Here is a 17,798-nt window from a genome sequence, read left to right on the forward strand (position 1 = left end):
GCAATGGACAGAAGAGAGCAAAATGGAGTTGGAATCTTCGTTTTTGATGGAATGGTCAAAGGGGTTTGACTTCATCAATGAGTAACAAAGATGCTTGTGGTTTCAAGAAAGTAAGTGGGAGCATAATAATATTTTCTGAAAACCTTGTGTGCTTGACACATTGTTAATTGGAAATAAATTTCTTGACACGAATTAGGACTTCATTTGAAAATAGTTTTCCGATGAAGCGCCTAGGCTAAATAGCCTGGATATTAGGCATAATGATCTATGTAGATAGATTTACCTAATGGGGCTGAGCAAAAATACATATTGACAAGATGCTAAAACCATTTAGCACTAAGAATGACAAGGAGTGATTCTTGCCGAAGTCACATGGAAAGAGTTTTTGCAAGAATCAGTGTCCCAAAACACTGATGAGCAAACTACATGATGGAGATTCCACACACTCATGTGTTTGGATTAATCATGCATTCCATGGTATGTAAAACAACCAGATATGTCCAATACTCCCATGCTGTTGCGAGTATAGATACCAAAGTGATCAAAAGTACTGATCATGGGACAATAGTGAAAAAGGGTCATTGAGTACTAAAGTAGCACTTATGACATGTTTCCTCGCAAGTGGAGATCATGAAGAGTTTGTTGTAAAAGGTTACGTCGATACAGTCTTCATCTTTTCTCCATGGGATTTTCGATTTAAATTTAGGGTTTTGTGTAACACAAAATATGGTGACACAGTTAGTTGGAAATTGTTCCAAACAAGTTACTGTGGCGAATTCTATAACAAAGGCGAAGTATGTTGCCGCTTTAGATGCGACAAAGAGAAAGATGTTGAATCATATAGTTCATTCATGAACTTAGTATGGTTCCAAGAAGGCTTTGGTCAATGGGACACTATTGCAGATAGTTGCTCCATAGCTCAGTCTGAGGAATCAGGTTTCGACCAATGATTCACACATATACAAAGCCAAGTCCGCACAAAATATGAATTTTGTGAAAGCGTGAAAACGCGAGGATATGTAGAGATACACACGAAGCTGAAGTTGCCAGATCCGATGGACATCAGGCTATACCACATGCGAAGCATTTTTTTACACCAGTATGCCATAGGTGTAAAGTGCATTAGCATTAACTTGATTATTGACTCTAGTGCAAGTGGGAGTCTGTAGGAGATATGCCCTGGAGGCAATAATAAATGATATTATTTATCTCCAAGTTCATAATTATGTTTATGTTCCATGCTATAACTGCTATGGTTCTCGAGTCTGCAATAACACGAGGCTTGGAGGAAGACTCATATGCACGTGTGGAATAATAAACGGTAAGAAGTATTCTTAGTCTGGCCTCTAAGACTAGCTCAGGTGTTGCATGATGGTTTTTTTTTCCTGATCATGGGCATGTCAATGGCAGCAACTTTGAGGGTACAATGTTAAGAAAACATTTGTGTTTAATCGACCCGGATTGATGTTATGCTATGAGATTCATTCATCACAAGTTAATGGTACATAACACAGATATGGTTAACGTTTGCATGATTCCTTAGACCACGAGAGTATCGAGTTTCTTCATGCTTGCTTCATGAACTTTGGGGTTTGTTAAACGTCATCCATAAAGGGTGGCTATTACGGCGGCTTACGGGTTCATGGAAAAGTATGTCAAGTAACTTGATAGCTCAAGATTGGGATTTGCTCCTCCGACGATGGAGAGATATTCTCGGGCCCTCTCGGTGTTACAGTCCATCATCGTCTGGCCAGACACAGTGTGATTTGATCACAGGGATGCCGGAACACGGAAACGAGAAAAGAGAACAAAACCAGTAAGGAGGTAACTAGCATAGTGGACAAGTTGTTGATCCACGGGGATGCAAGTAAATCTCACGTCGAGTCTTTGTAACATATCGCGAAGCAACAGGAATAGCACACGGCAACTGGAGGTTCACTCGAATATTCATTCGTGTGGGTATAGGGGTCAATATGGGTGTCCACGGCTCCGAGGTTGATCATTGATCGGAAAGTGTTCCGGTCATGTCTATGCTTCACCGAACCTATAGGGTCACACGCTTAATGGTCATCTATCTGCTGAATACTAGACTGGGAGTCGGAGAGAAATTTGCCGAAAAAGTTTCGGAGACAATCGAAGAGTTCCGGAGAGAGAATAGCGTAATAGTTTCGTAACACCGAAAAGTTGTATCGGGATATACCATTAAGTCAAATTGGTTTCAGGACACGCCTGATAATTCTTGGAGGGTGCCAGAATTATTCTGGAAACTTCTGGGAATTTTTGGGGATAAAAACCAAAAATGTTTCGGAGCTGCCGGTACCGCTTTGGTTGTTTTTCGCAGATGAAATTCACTAATCTGAAATTGTTTCAGAACGAATCCAAAATCATTTTAGTGGGTACTGGAATTATTCTAAGACCAACAGAAATATTTTTGGATTTATTGGACGCGAAAAATTTTCTTCATGATTAGTGAAAACGCATTCTTGTTTGCTTTTCGCAGATGAAAATCACTAAACCGAAATTGTTTTGGAACTCGTTGAAAATTATTTTAGTGGGTACTGGAAATGTTCTGAGCCCACATAAATATTTTCAGTTCGAACGGACGCTGAAAAATGTCGTCATGAATAGTGAAAGTGCTTTTTGCTTGGCTTCTTGGAGAAGCCAGCTTGAGGGCCTTATGGTATTATCCCCTTGGCTTCTGGAGAAGCCACCGTTGGGCTCGGCCTATAAATAGGGGTGGAGGGGGCTGCCTAAAGACACACTCTTTCTCACATACAAGTGCCATGCATGATCTGGCTTCTCTCTCCCTCCCAGCGAAATAGTTTCGTAGAGCCGAAAGGCCGTGTGGGTGCCGGTGGGAACTAGTTCTGGACGGCGAAGGCCTGCCGGATAGATGACACCGTATGTGTGCAACCCCCTAGAGAGGTCGTAGTTTTGATCCTTTTGTCCGTGGGTCTGTTTTGAGAGTGCCTCTCGAAGGGCTGTCCAAGTGACGGTCCGAGTTCTGTGTGTCCTCCCGAAGGGCTGTCCGAGTGACCGTCCGAGTTTTGAGGGTCCTCCCGAAGGGCTGTCCATGACACAGTCTGAGGGACTGTCCGACCGCCTCCCAGAGGGCTGTCCGTGGGGCGGATGAGGGTATACATCCTCGCGGTTGGGAGGTTGTAAATCCTAGCTGCAGGGATCTGCACCGCCGTTCATCATCGACTCTACTTCCGCTGCGCTATGAGTCGGTAACGAAAAAGATCAAACCATGTATGCAGTCTCCATAGTGGTCCTGGGCTGGTGCGTAGGTCAGAAATTTTTTGTTTTCTGCTACATTACCCAACATATGGCATGGTAAGACATAAGTTGTCACGGTTTGTCATAGGAGCAGTGTGTGTTTTGATGAAATAGAGCACTCGTTCGAGAACTGTGCGCCGACGTATACATAAGTACTTGTAAACACTGTTGGTGCTACCCCACTTGTAAGCAGTTGTGCAAAACACGGCACATTGGCTCAGCTCGCTTCAACACTAGGCTATCGACCGGCTAACAATCAACAATCTGTTGTCTAACATATAAGCAACTATGTATGTTGTTAAAGTGGTTCATGCAGTTAACTAAGGCCACAATGTAAATTCCAAACGTTCACACGCTAGTCCAGCGCTCATGTTGAACACTCACATTAAACTCGTCTTCATTAAAAACTTGAAAAGCATAAGTTAAGAAATTTTATACATCTCAATGATTCATAGAACATAACACACATATACTAGTTCATAGCAAAAGACAAAGTTGTGAGAAGGTTTACAAATCAGGAAAAAACAAGCAAGGCTTCTCTGAGCAAAGGGCCTCCCGGCAGGCTTAAATTTCTTGGAGTTCACTCTGGTTTTTTCTTGTTGCCACCATCCAGGGTTAGGTTCTCTCATTCCAGAATAACCAATTATAATTTTGGTCTCAGCTGGAATGCTGAACTGAACCATGCAGTGTACTGACCAGGTGAAATTCTTGTGCATTCCACTAAATTTAAGCACCGCTATTTGCAGAAATAAGCAGACCACAATGCCTCTTATCCGCGCACCTATCCAAAAAACCGCCGTGCAGCCGTGCCAGCTAGTCCTCGGTCCATGGATGAACTGGTAGAAAGTGCATTCCGGACTAGGATGCAGTTGTTTTCGCTCGTCCCAGCACTGCAATCAGGAAGTAAAATGTACGAATCAGCTTCTTTTAGATTGCGTTGGCATTCTACCTTAGTTACTACCAATGTAGGAATACCTTGAAGACTGGACGTTAGACGACGACAATGAGGGATAGCCATCTCATTTTGCACAGTTGTACTAAAACTGAGGTGTGTGCTTATGATTGCGCGGATAGAAACGATACGGAGACAGACATCCCGAAACGATATGGAGACAAACATCCCTGTTTGCGCAAATACGAAATACGGTTATTTAAACAGTGACAGAAATTTGCAGTGGCATATGATTAACCGCAACATCTATTGTGTTATAATTGGCACTAGATTGACAGTATGAAGAGTCCTTAAGTAAGTAGCATCACATCACATCAACAATGCCACTAGATTAACATGCAGAACAATAGCATTAGTATTACTGTCATAAGAGTAGCACATGGTCAGTAAATGTGCAATCAAATTTGTGCAGTTCCACTGGGATGAAGCAATGTTAGCGGTGTGAGATTTAAGTGTAACTGCAAAAACACAATTCATGGGAAATAAAGCAAGACGGAAGCACTTCATAAAATGGTGGTGGCATTGCTTCAATTTATCGATGGCACTAGACCATTACTTATAGTGACATTAGGTGGCATTGCTTAATGCTTCATGTGATTTTACATTAACGGTAGCGATATGGGCGTAGGGAAAGCAGGGGCATAAAGTGGTGAGGCAGATGTGGCTGCCGAGAACGGCAAACACATGTCTGCATTTGTCCCTTTTTTTCTCCTCGGCGACATTTTCCTATGTGAGCACAGGAAATCTAGGCCTGCTCATTCTCATTTGCGTTGTCCCCCAACACCCGTCACTTTCTTTCCTTTCTCAGCCAAGAGATAGGTCCACTTCCCCCCACCCTTAGCCATCCACCATGCTTTCTTCATCTTTTCAACCAAGAGACCGGTTGGGTAGCCAGTATCTACTACTTTCCCCCGTTTCCTCTTAGAACCAACTCCTAGATTCATGCTACAGCTTTCCCACTTTCTTCCCTGTTTGAACCAACTCTTAGAGTCGACTGTATGAACTAGCTTTACCTCTAATAATAGTAAAAGTCTAGGTGGCTTTGGAACAGCGGACGGAAGTAGAAAAAGATCCACACGAAGGGAGCTGGGGCAGTAGAGCAAGGCAGGTGTTCCATTTCGAAGGAATATATACATGAGGGTCATCGGCATGTGGCAAAGACGGTGTCGGGAGGCCGCATCTTGGCCACAATACCGCAGGGAGGAAGAAGGGGTCGGAGGCCGTCCCGAGCCGGCGCTCTCTCGGAGAGAACGGCACGGCCGCCGATCGGGACACGTGGGCAGCCGTTGGTCTCCTCCCTCACCGCCGACGACAGCGTGAACGATGCACCTACACCCCTGCCCCGGTCGAGGTTGTCCGGCCGGATTTGTGACCAGCCGTGAGCTGACAGAGAGTGTGGCCACCTATGTCTTTCTTAGATCTGGAGAGCATGAGAGAGTGAACGAGAGGAACCCTAGTAAAGCAAGCGCTAAGGCTCCTGCTTATATATATAGTGGAGTGATTTTGTTGTACCAGCTTCAAAAAAATGCGCTCCTACGTGTACCCGCGAGTGGGTCTGAGAGAACTAGTGCGTGCGTGCACCGCTTCCCTTCGTGAGAGTACAATATACTATGCCCAAAGAACGTTTGCCGCAAGAGTAATAGTATAAGTGTGTGATGTGTGAGCTAAAATAAAATGTGCGCGACGTCTTTTGTTTTTTAGAAGTTCTAAGGGTAGGGTGTGAAGAGCACATATGTGCGTGACGTCTACCTGAAGATAGACGGTGGGTGCGACGTGCGAGTCTGCGAGAGGACTCAGGAGAGTCGTGACTCGTGAGGGTGCGTGTGCGTGAGAGAGAGGGGGGCACGTATCAATGCAATGCATGTGTCCGTAAATCATTATCCGACAAACGTTCGCCACAAGCCTTTTCCTGACGAACACCGTAAGAACCGTTAGATCGGCATCCGACAGTGTAGTTTTTCCATGTCAATTAACAGAACAACCACTCCTCCTACACACAAATCTTCCACGTGAGTGTTAGCAACTGCCGTATGCTCCCTCCGTTCCGAAATGCAGTGTATATAGCTTTATTGAAAATTCGAACCTCGCAAACTTTTACCGAGTTTTCGTGTACCAAATTGCACATGTAGAATAACCTGTATATATCATTTCATTCATCTTCGAGAGGTAACTATGAAGATGGGGGAGGAGTCTACAAAGAAAGACCATCGTATCACCCGCAGAAATTTCAACCATCCTTTGGTGTCGAGGAATATCATAGGAACTCTATATGATATGATTTTTATAGGATTTTTTTTCCTTTAGAGCCAATTGGTTCATAGAAATAGATTCATATACTCCACATTTCAAAGGAAATAAACATGATTTCATTTCTATAGCTTTAGAGCCACTTGGTTCATATGAATGGATTCCTATACTCCCTTAATTTCGAAGGAAAATAAACATTAGCGTATATTCAATAGAAAAGTTCCTATGATATGAACCAAATTACATCTCTTTTCTAATCCCTCCTCATAGGAATTGAGATACATGTCATCTCTAGATTCAATAGAAAAGTTCCTATGATGTGAACCAAATGACATATCTTTTCCAATCCCTACTCATAGGAATTGAGATGCTCCATGTCATCTCTTTCCCTACAACTTCCATGTATACATCTTGTATTCCTAAATAGATAGTACAACCCACTAGTAGCTTTTTTCCAAAACATGCAACTATGGCACAACAACTATATAGTGTGCCAATAACTTTCAAAGATGGTCGCTGGATGAAGGTAATCCGACAGTGTAGAGATGGCAAATCCGAGCACTACTGGCCGTTGGATATCATCAACATTCCACCAGATCTGCCACATGTACAATTTAGAAGACTCCATGGTTGAACTTAAGCATAATGCACAAACCTCAAAACAGAAGCACTTCTCCTTTGTTCTAGAATCTTCTGTATCATAATTGATTTTTTTCTAAATGAAATTCCATTATTTGTTTTTTACTTTATGCTTTACAATGCACAACCCCATGAATCTTAACATTTTTATAAAACTAATTGATTTTGAATGAGATGAACTATAAGAACTAAACGAACATCTACATCATGCATATATGACTCAAAGCTTTACATGCTATAGTGTGTATTTATTCATAATTTGGTTTCAAAATCTCATGCGTTCAATGCATGTGTACCTTACTAGTTTTGAGTAGAGTAGCAAATTTCACGCGGCCCCGGGTATATCAAAATGCAGGGCCCATGCATCATTGCCTTTCGGTCAAACCTACGTCCGCAATTTTTTGTACGTACTATATCTCCACTGGTCCCCGAACCCAAAATGCTGCCTCGTTCCCGTAAAACCAAGCGGCCCACAAATATTTAAGGCGTCGACTCAAACCCATTTACTATGACGTGGCCCCGCACGCCGTAGTACTCCTACAAACCCTACCGCCGCACTCATCATCGGTTTTCTTCAAGAGGCGAGGGAGAAGCCGATTTGCAGTGGAGGCGCTTTCAAAAAAAAGAGGATCTGTAGTGGAGACCCCTGCCCTAGGGTGCTGTAATGCCCACGATGCGGCTATATCTCCCACGTGTCGAGGCACGACTTAGAGGCATAACCGCATTGGTTTTGTCGCAAGAAGGGTCATCTTCACACAATCCCATGTAATGAACAAGAATGGGATAAAGAGTTGGCGTACAATCGCCACTTCACACAATACATAAATATCATTCATACATCATCCAAAATACAATCATATAGACCGGCTACGGTCAAAATCCAGATGAAAATAAGACAACCCCAAATGCTAGATCTCCGATCGTCCCAACTGGGCTCCACTACTGATCATCAGGAAAAGACACATAGTAACGACCACGTTCCTCGTCGAACTCCCACTTGAGATCGACGCCATCGTCTGCACGGGCATCATCGACACCTGCAACTATTTGGAAGTATCTGTGAGTCACGGGGAGTCAGCAATCTCACACCCGCGAGATCAAGACTATTTAAGCTAGTAGGACAAGGAGGTGCAACGAGGTGGAGCTGCAGCGGCAAAAGCATATATGGTGGCTACCTTGCGCAAATGAGAGCGAGAAGAGAAGCAACGGAACGGACGTCATCTAGCCGTGACCAAGAAGTGGTCCTGAACTCCTACTTACGTCATACATAACACATACTGTGTTCACTTCCCGGACTCCGCCGAGAAGAGACCATCACGGTTACACACGCACTTGGTGTATTTTAATTGGGTCAAGTGACAAGTTATCTACAACCGGACATTAACAAATTCCCATCTGCCTCATAACCGCGGGCACGGCTTTCGAAAGATAATACCCTGCAGGGGTGTCCCAACTTAGCCCATCATAAGCTCTCACGGTCAACGAAGGATAAACCTTCTCCTGGAAAAACCCGATCAGTCTCGGAATCCCGGTTTACAAGACATCTCGACAATGGTAAAACAAGACCAGCAAAGCCGCCCGAATGTGCCGACAAATCCCGATAGGAGCTGCACATATCTCGTTCTCAGGGCACACCGGATTGTCCAAGCTTCCAATAGGTCAGACCAGAGTTGCCCCTGGTGGCCACCGGCGACTGACAGTTTGGACCAATACTTAGAGGAGCACTGGCCCGGGGGTTTAAAATAAAGATGACCCTCGGGCTCTAGAAAACCCGGGGGAAAAGGTATAGGTCGCAAATGGTAAAACCAAGGTTGGGCCTTGCTGGAGGAGTTTTATTCAAGGCGAACTTTCAAGGGGGTCCCATAAATCACCCGACCGCGTAAGGAACACAAACTCAAGGAACATAATCCCGGTATAAGAGTAACTAGGGCGGCAAGAGTGGAACAAAACACCAGGCATAAGGCCGAGCCTTCCACCCTTTACCAAATATATAGATGCATTAATTAAATAAGAGATATTGTGATATCCCAACATATCCATGTTCCGACATGGAACAAACTTCAACTTCACCTGCAACTAGCAACGCTATAAGAGGGGCTGAGCAAAAGCGGTAACATAGCCAAACAACGGTTTGCTAGGAAAGGATGGTTAGGGCTGACATGGCTAAGATGGGAGACATGATATAGCAAGTGATAGGTAGCGAGCATGGCAATAGAGCGAACAACTAGCATAGCAAAGATAGAAGTGATTTCGAGGGGTGGTCATCTTGCCTGCAAGATTCTCAGAGTTCTCGAAAGCTTGATCCTCGTAAGCATACTCGACAGGTTCCTCGTTCACGAACTCGTCTCCCGGCTCTACCCAAGACAAGAACACAAACAAACGGAACCACAATCAACAACGAGAAATGCGCAAGCAACATGATGCAAAACATGTATGATATGCAAGATATGATATGCGATGCATATGCGTGCTCCGGAAGGAAAATGATGAACACAAAAAAAAGAGGATCTGTAGTGGAGACCCCTGCCCTAGGGTGCCCTAGGTAGCTGCCGCACGTATCATTGTTTTCTCTTTTCTTTATGCTCTTGCGTCCTAGAGTGAAATGATGGTTGCATCGTCCGTCCGGCTTAATGCGGGAAAGGTGGGGCTTTGTGATTTGACCCCTCATCGCTCATTTTCTACTACTGCGGCGCTACGACCGGGGTGCCTCCAATTCCAACCGCTGCTCCGAACTGTAATTTGGTGCATCGCACGTGGAACAAGACGGTGGATGAGCCACATGTCGACCAAAGGGGTCCTGTTAAGTGTGTCGCCATTTCGTGTGCGGACTAACCCTGCTCGAGTTGCTACGCCAACACGACAGGAGCAGCCTACCACTTGGTTTTGCTCCTTGGTGAATCCCGACTATATTGATCTAAAAAGATACGTCCTGAACTACCCTCTCCGTCTCGGTTTTTTATTTTTAGGCATCTTGGTTTATAGGGCGTGCACGTAGTTCTAGGTCATCCATTTGACTAACTAAATATGAGTTACTATGTCACAAAAAGTATATCATTGGATTCTTAAGCGGATGTAGTTGTATTTAAAAGTCAAAGGCGGGGCTTTTCCTGTGTGGTAGGTGGGGCAGTTCCGCCTAGTCGGTTCGACAGAGATGCGAGAAGACGAGGGAGTAGGCTGCTGCAAACGTAGGGCTGTGTGATTTGACAGCGAGTTACTGCTGGACAGGTGGGGTCCCGTGATTTGACTTTCCATTATCATTTTAACTGCGGCACTACGAACGGCGTGAGTCTCCTGATTCCTGACCACCTCCATACAGGTGCCTCTCCCAATGCTCCACCATGTAGTAGAGGCTGGCTCTTGCATGAGAGCCCACTTCTCCACTTTTTCCTTGCCTCTCTTTCCTCCACATATGCAAAAATGCCATGTAAAGCGCACTATTGTACTTACTTGCTCCTTCAGGTGCTAAGCTTGCCACATAGGCATAAAGTCTGATGTGGCAAGTTAATCAAGAAGAGAGAGACTAGTTTGGTGACCCAAGGAAGAAATGGTGCTAAGGCTGGTCATAGTGGGAGTAACATAGGTAGTAACATAGATGCTACATAAGCAAAAAGGATGATGTGTCATGTAATTAATGAGAGAGGCAAATAGAGTAACATAATATGTTACCATCACATAGCGCTTTCCAATGCAAAATGAGTCTACAAAGCAATAAATGAAGATTTATATGTTATCACACTAATGTTACTACCCACTATGAAGGTAGTAACATTGACTACTAACATGTGCATATTACTAGTCTATGTTACTCCCCACTATGACTAGCCTAAGCGCGTGTACCTAGGTGAAAAGACAATTTTGAGTCTATAGCTAATTAAATGAAGCAAACTTAGTAACAAAAAATAATAAGCACACCATTTCATTGGAAGAGGTCAGTCCTCGGCAAATGCAATAAATACTAGTACTCCCCGTGTCCCATAATATAAGAATGTTTTTGGCACTACACTAGTGTCAAAAACATTCTTATATTATGGGACAGAGGGAGTACGAAGAAAGAGATAGAGAGAAGTAAAAAAAATACTTATAGCCAACCTTATAGCTAACCTTGTTGTAGTATGAGTGACTAAGTGCTGACTATGTATGACATGCCAACATCAGATAGCCTAACGCACAGTGTTAAATCTCCAAGGGTGCGACCACGCGAGCGACGCGACGGTCGTGGTAGGCGCGACCATGATACGGGCTGCTGGCAGACCTTGGATCTGAGATCAAACGGTCGCATGCTAACTTGCTGAAAATTTGCAGAATAACCCTCCAGGATAGGATATTCACCCATAGGTCTAGAATCACGCCAGGCAACCGTTCGATCTCAGATCCAAGGGCTCTCGGAATCCCGTATCATGGGAGAATGGAAAGCCACTACCCTGCCGTTCGCACGCTGGCAGTTCGCTCCTACTCGTCCCTGCACGTCCTTTAATACTACGGCTGTTCGCTCCTAGTCGTCCCGTCCTTTCACATTACGGCAGTTCCACTAATCCTAACCCTCCTCCCAAATCCATGGCGTCCCAAATCTCCATGATCGGCGGTAAGTACAAGGTTAGAACCATCACTGGCGATGAGTTCGACGTCATCTACACCCGTTCTTCCGCGACAGTGAAAGGATGCCTTTCTCGCTTCAGATGCATGTTCGAAAACTCAGATGATGAGTGCGTCGCTGGGCTAGATGTTGAGTACACCACAGTCCTGGGACGAGAGAAGGATCTAAAGGATGAAGAGAGGAAGAAGCCCGTCGTGATCCAGGTTTGCGTGCATGACTTATGCTTGGTCTACCACATATGCCATGCCGACGTTGAATGCCTGGATTTTAAGAACTTCCTCGGGAGCAACCTAGTCAAATTCGTTACTGTAGACTTTAGGAACGACAAAGAAGTCCTATGTCGGATGGGCCTCATTGTAGGCAACCCCTTCGACCTCCAGAAGAATCGGTCGGTGTCCTCTCGTCAGCCTTCAATGTTGACCCTGGAAGGAGCCATGGTTCATCCTTCGTACCGTAAACTGGAGAAACCTCCATACACGTTTCATCGTTATGCATGGGAGCGGAATGTACTAGATATAGACCACATCCACTACGCTGCAATGGATGGCTACCTTTGTTTCAATATCTACAAGGGTTGGATGAAGAGCAAGAGCCAAGTGTGCGGTTCAAGCAAAGAAGTATCGGCCAAGAGGAAGAGGGACAAGGACGAAGTCGAGGACGTGGACGAGGACTCCGAGTAAGGTGGCAGTGTCATTGCTCATGGTGGTTCTAATGCAGTGTCTACCGGAATAGTTGCAAAGTTTAATTTCAGGTGTGCTTAATTTAATTTGAGGGGTGTGTTGTGCTGAGCCCCCAGCAGAACTATGTTATGTTTCTTCTCGTTAACTCTTCAGTACGTACATACTAGTATTTCTTACATTTCATCTTTTAGTTGGTATATTACTACCACTCGTTTCTTCACATTATATACGTACAATATATATGGCCCACATCATATAGCCAGCAGTTTAGTTGTCAAAGAATTTTAGGGTGCTTAGTTTTGTCAAAGAATTCCAGGATGCTTAGTTTTATTTGAGGGGTGGGTTGTGCTGGACACCATTATTGTGACTAGCCTTTTTAATAGTACTATATGCATAATTTTGCGACGAGCGCTCTCTATATGTACCACCTTTTTTTTAATTTCAATTTTTGCTCCATGGCGCAATCCATCGATACTACTACTGTACAAAAGTATACATTTTTTAAAAGGCTAGAGTACTGTTAATCACATATATAGCTAGTTCAATTCTCAACCTAGAACGACGTGCATGCCATGTAGTAAACCGATACGGAGGAAGTATAGTAAAAATGAGGTGATTTTACCGAGCGATCGGCGGGGAGCATGGCCTGTCATGCGGTCCCACGTGTCATGATGTACCAAGGCGATGCGCGTGTCCCTCTTGAGGCAGAAGCAATACTACGTGGTTTGAGATGATGGCGAACCGAAGTGTGAAATAATGGTTGCTTCGTCCGTCTGGGAAGGTACACCATTGTGATTGACGTCTCATTGCTCATTACTACTACTGGGCCGGTACGAGTGGGGTGCGTCCCCCCTGGCCCCTGCTGTTGTGCACTGTTATTTGGTGCTTGACACGTCAACCCGGTTGCTATATGTCCCACATGTCGGCGACAGGAAGTACAAAATTCATGAAAGGGAGCGACTTAGTTTTGGAAAAATCTATTATTACGGAGTACGTACCCACTAGGGTTTATAGGGCTCATCTAAAAACCATTCGTTTTTCCGTTTGATAAGTCTCAATTCTACTACTAGTAGTAGTACCATTACATGTTGGATTTCGAGGTGCGTTAGATCACCCGATGCAAGCAGTGTCAAGAGGAAACTAACCAATGCATGTAGAAGTTCATGGAAATTTAGTGGTCATTCATGCATTCGTTCTAATTAATGCCTCGGTAAACATAACTTCTTGAGAAAAACGAGCGTACTAACTACTTGTGCAAACTACGAAATTAATTTGACCACTCACCGTCTACCTTGGTTGGAGAGATTTTGAAATTGAGCCATAAACTGGAAAGGAGGGAGTAGTAACTTTTGTCTCGATTACTATTTGTGGCCTTGTATAGATGCAAAATGTATTTTTTTATAGTGGCCTTGTATAAGTAAATGGAGGGAGTACTAAAGGACATATATATTCCAAACAATATGATAATCTCTCTAACCAAGGTACGTAGTAGGGATGAGGAGTAAACGGAGGGAGTAGTAAAATTTTCTCCTCGTGCTGCAAGCCACCGCGCGCGTGGGCGAGGGAGTGGGCGTAAGGCGTACAGTAGTAGTACTACTACTACTACTCGTAAGCAAGCTTCACCTCATCCTGCGAGCCACCGCGCCCGTGGGCGGGGGAGATGGTGTACTAAGCAAGCTTCACCTCGTTCTGCGAGTTGACGGGACACATCAAAAGTACTCCAGTGTATAGAGCCTTGCCTCTAAGGCAGGCCCCACATGGTTTGCCTCTCTTTTAACATAACACATCAAGTCGCAATTTGTTTGTTCACCCGTGGTAGACGATCCTCCCTCCACCAAGTGGACAACCAGTACACGTGTCAAATTACCACGTGGGCTGCCTTTTCGTACAGAAATGAGCTCCACCGTGTACGCGCGCGGGTGTGGTTGGGAAAGAGATGGGAGTACGTGCGCCGTGCGTGCACCTCTTCTCTTCGTGCACGTCCCCCACCTACGTGTGTGTGTGAGAGAGAGATACAAACCTAGACATAATGCGCCATCCATCCCCATGCCTCCACCCAGTCCGACCACCAGTCACCACCACGGCCCACTCCTCCTCACCTTATCTCTCATCTTTCTCCCTCCATTTTTATATACAAGGGGCCACTATCAAAATTACAATTTGCAGATATACAAGGCCACTAACACTAATAGATGCAATATTAATGGTGTTTGCCTCATGGTACTAGCAAAGGAGGACATTAATTATCCCTTGCATGCATGCGGGAGTTTGTAAAAAAATGCATCTTGATGTTCCGTGCAATGCACGGGCATCTTGCTAGTCCATGAAAACAACACATGGCAAAATTCCACGGCGAACGAGGGATTTGAATCTGTTGGGAGGGGTTATTTGGATCTTGCCCGGGGTAGCCAAAATATTGGTGACCCTTTTGTCCACCGGAGCCTTTGCCACCGATGAATGAGGAATGGCTCGGGTGCTCATGCTGTCATGCACGTGCACGTTGGAGACGAGCTCGCACGAGCTGTGTTTTTTTTGTCCCACGATGCCGCCCGAGCCGCACGCAGACCGACCGGCGACCCGCAAATTACGCCATCCAACCGTAGCCGCACACATTATGACAACAACTCAACCAACCAGACGAAATTCACGCAAACATGCAGACAAACTGATATTTCATATAAACAACGACGGAAATCATATAAAATACCGGATTTTCATACAAACATGACGGATTTCATTACATTCAAATGAACTACGTGGTGCTAGTTCTGGACAGCACAGGTATATAATACCTGGCATAAATGGTCGCCTGTCGATCGATTTGTGTTCCTCATGTCCGGCAGCACGATCACCGGACTGCCGGGAGCCCCGGAGGTATATGCTTCAGCGCAAAGGACGACTCGCTTCCCCACTGCCCAACTGATATCATTGGCTGATGCCGAAGATAATGGTGGCCGGCACCGGTTCGAGTTAATCACCGGCCACTACTTCGCCATGGCCGGCACCGACTCGAGTTCATCCTAACATTCCCCTCTTCTGTGGAGCCCATGCGGGGTCGACGAAGGTCCTTGCACCAAAAGGATCCGGCAAGACACCTGTTGTGTACGCCGGTGTCGCCTCCGCGGTGGCCTTCATGGGACCCAAGCGTCGGCGGCCTCCCGTGTTCTACTTCTCCTCGATGATGGCGGCGGACGCGGAGGCGCTGGCCACCGACTCGTCGCTCTCCGCGCACCTGGCTTCTGTCGCTGCTTGCATGGCGCGGCCGCCGGCATGGGAGTCTCGGCCACAGAAACGGGAGACGCGGTACCAGGCGGCGGCGTGGACGATAGCAACGACGCCCGTGCGCCGCTCCTCGTCGAGCTGGCCTGGAGCGGCGAGTTGCTGAACCGCGCGCCGGCTTGGGGTGGCAACTGGCTCCGTTGGGCGAGGGGAGGGAGGTGGATTAGCGAGCTGCATAGCTCGTATCCGGCGGGCTACCCAGCCGGCTTGGAAGCGGAATAACTACTCTTCGTAAGCCATTGTAAGAGTGGACAAAATGGTGAAGGAGGAGATAGGGGAGCGGTGGAGGTGTGCGATTCTTGGGCGGTGTTTGGCCTCGTTTAAATAGGAGATTAAATAGATGGCGGACGGGAGGAGCTCGGCCAGCGTTGCGTTTAATGCCGGCCCGGTCATGAACGGACATGTGTCCAGAGTGGGTTTCTCGGCTTCCACACGGGCGGGTATCATGGAGACGTTTGAATGCGGCAGGGAGGCGTGTTCAGCCGGGCGTGCAGCGAGTGGCACCCTCGACTCTGACCTAGGACACCGCGCCGTTCTTGCACTGACGTGTGGGCTCTTTGGGTAAATGGCATGCATGTCAGTGACCCAACGCAGGCAGCGCACAACAGAAGAACCTGGGCCAGGGCGGTCAGAAGCGGGCATTTCATAAACCGATGATTGTTCATTGAGTGTGACATCATCTTTTTCATGTAGATAAGCCTACTATGTTGATAGCCCGTTCGATACGTTGTGATTCATGAAGACCGCTGCAAACATCAATGTTCTGCTTATCACAGATAAGATTGATTAATACCCGTAACAATCCATGCCCTTAACAAAGGGTGCATGCACGTATAGGTTGAGCGTGTGTCTTGCGTCGTGTGTTGTGTGCATGCAGGCGTGCGAGTGTTGCGTGCGTTCAAGGGTACGTTTCAGTGTTGCATGCATGGGTGCGTACGTGCGTGAGTTCGTGAGTGCATGTGTATGTGTCAGTGTTGCACGCCAGCATGCGTGCGTGTGAACGTTATGTGTACGTGTCAGTGTTGCACGCCTGCATGCGTGCGTGTCTTGCGTGCGTGCATGTGTACGTGCGGGGTGAGGCTACACGTCAGTCGACTGACTTTTTCATCTCTGGTCATTAGATTTTCCAGCCGTTGGATACGAAATCAAGGGCCTCCAGTTTATCATCAAACTCCACCCCCCTGAGCCGCCAGCCACCACCGGCCGAACCGCGAGCCCCGCCGCCCACGGCCGGCCAGCGCCGCCACGCCGCCCCGCCCTCCCTGAAACCACTCCCCACCGCCGATCTGTCGTCGCACCGGCCATCCCTCTAGGCCCCCCCCCCCGCGCCGAGCTTTTTCTCCGGCGATCCCCACCCCACCGCCCAATCAACGCCCCCCAACCGCCGGCGACTGCCAACCAGAGGTCTCACGACTTCGAATACCCACCGACCACTAATTTATTACCATTTCTGTCCTTCATCTACGCGCTGACGGGTGGGCCCTATGGTAATGTGCGCTGCTGAATGTGGACCGTTCGACTGGTCAATTGATCGTGTTATCAACAAATTACGGAGCTGTATGGTGAGCCAGTGACCGTATGATCACCCTAAAATGTACTCCTACTTTATTAACACAGTACAGACTCAAACTACCATTTCTTTCTTTCATATACGGGCTGACAGGTGGGCCCCACTGTTACGGGCCCCGATGGTGCAACACTAGTTGTGCCGCGTCGAACGTTTGACTGGTCAATTGATTGTGTCATCAACAAAATACGGAGTTGTACGGGTGAGCCAGTGACCGTATAATCATGACATGTATTTGTTTAACACGGTACAGACGCAAGGGCTCATATTTACGCGCAAGCACTCACCGCTATAAACGCACACACGCGAACCCTACCCCTATGAGCACCTTCGAGAGAGTGGGCCAGCATATATGATCTTGAGATTTTACAAAGTCACCATAGGTGCCTCGTAGTCGAGTGGAACATCTCCTCCCACTGAACGCACATCGCCGGAAAATACTGAAATTAACACAAGATAAATGCGAGTACCGGGACTTTAACCTTGGTGGGCTCGAGAAACCACTGTCCTCCTAACCATCCAACCACATGTTGGTTAGCATGATAAAATGTATGTGGTGAC

Source organism: Aegilops tauschii, chromosome 5 (assembly GCF_002575655.3).
Source record: "Aegilops tauschii subsp. strangulata cultivar AL8/78 chromosome 5, Aet v6.0, whole genome shotgun sequence".
NCBI classification, from domain to species: Eukaryota; Viridiplantae; Streptophyta; class Magnoliopsida; order Poales; family Poaceae; genus Aegilops; species Aegilops tauschii.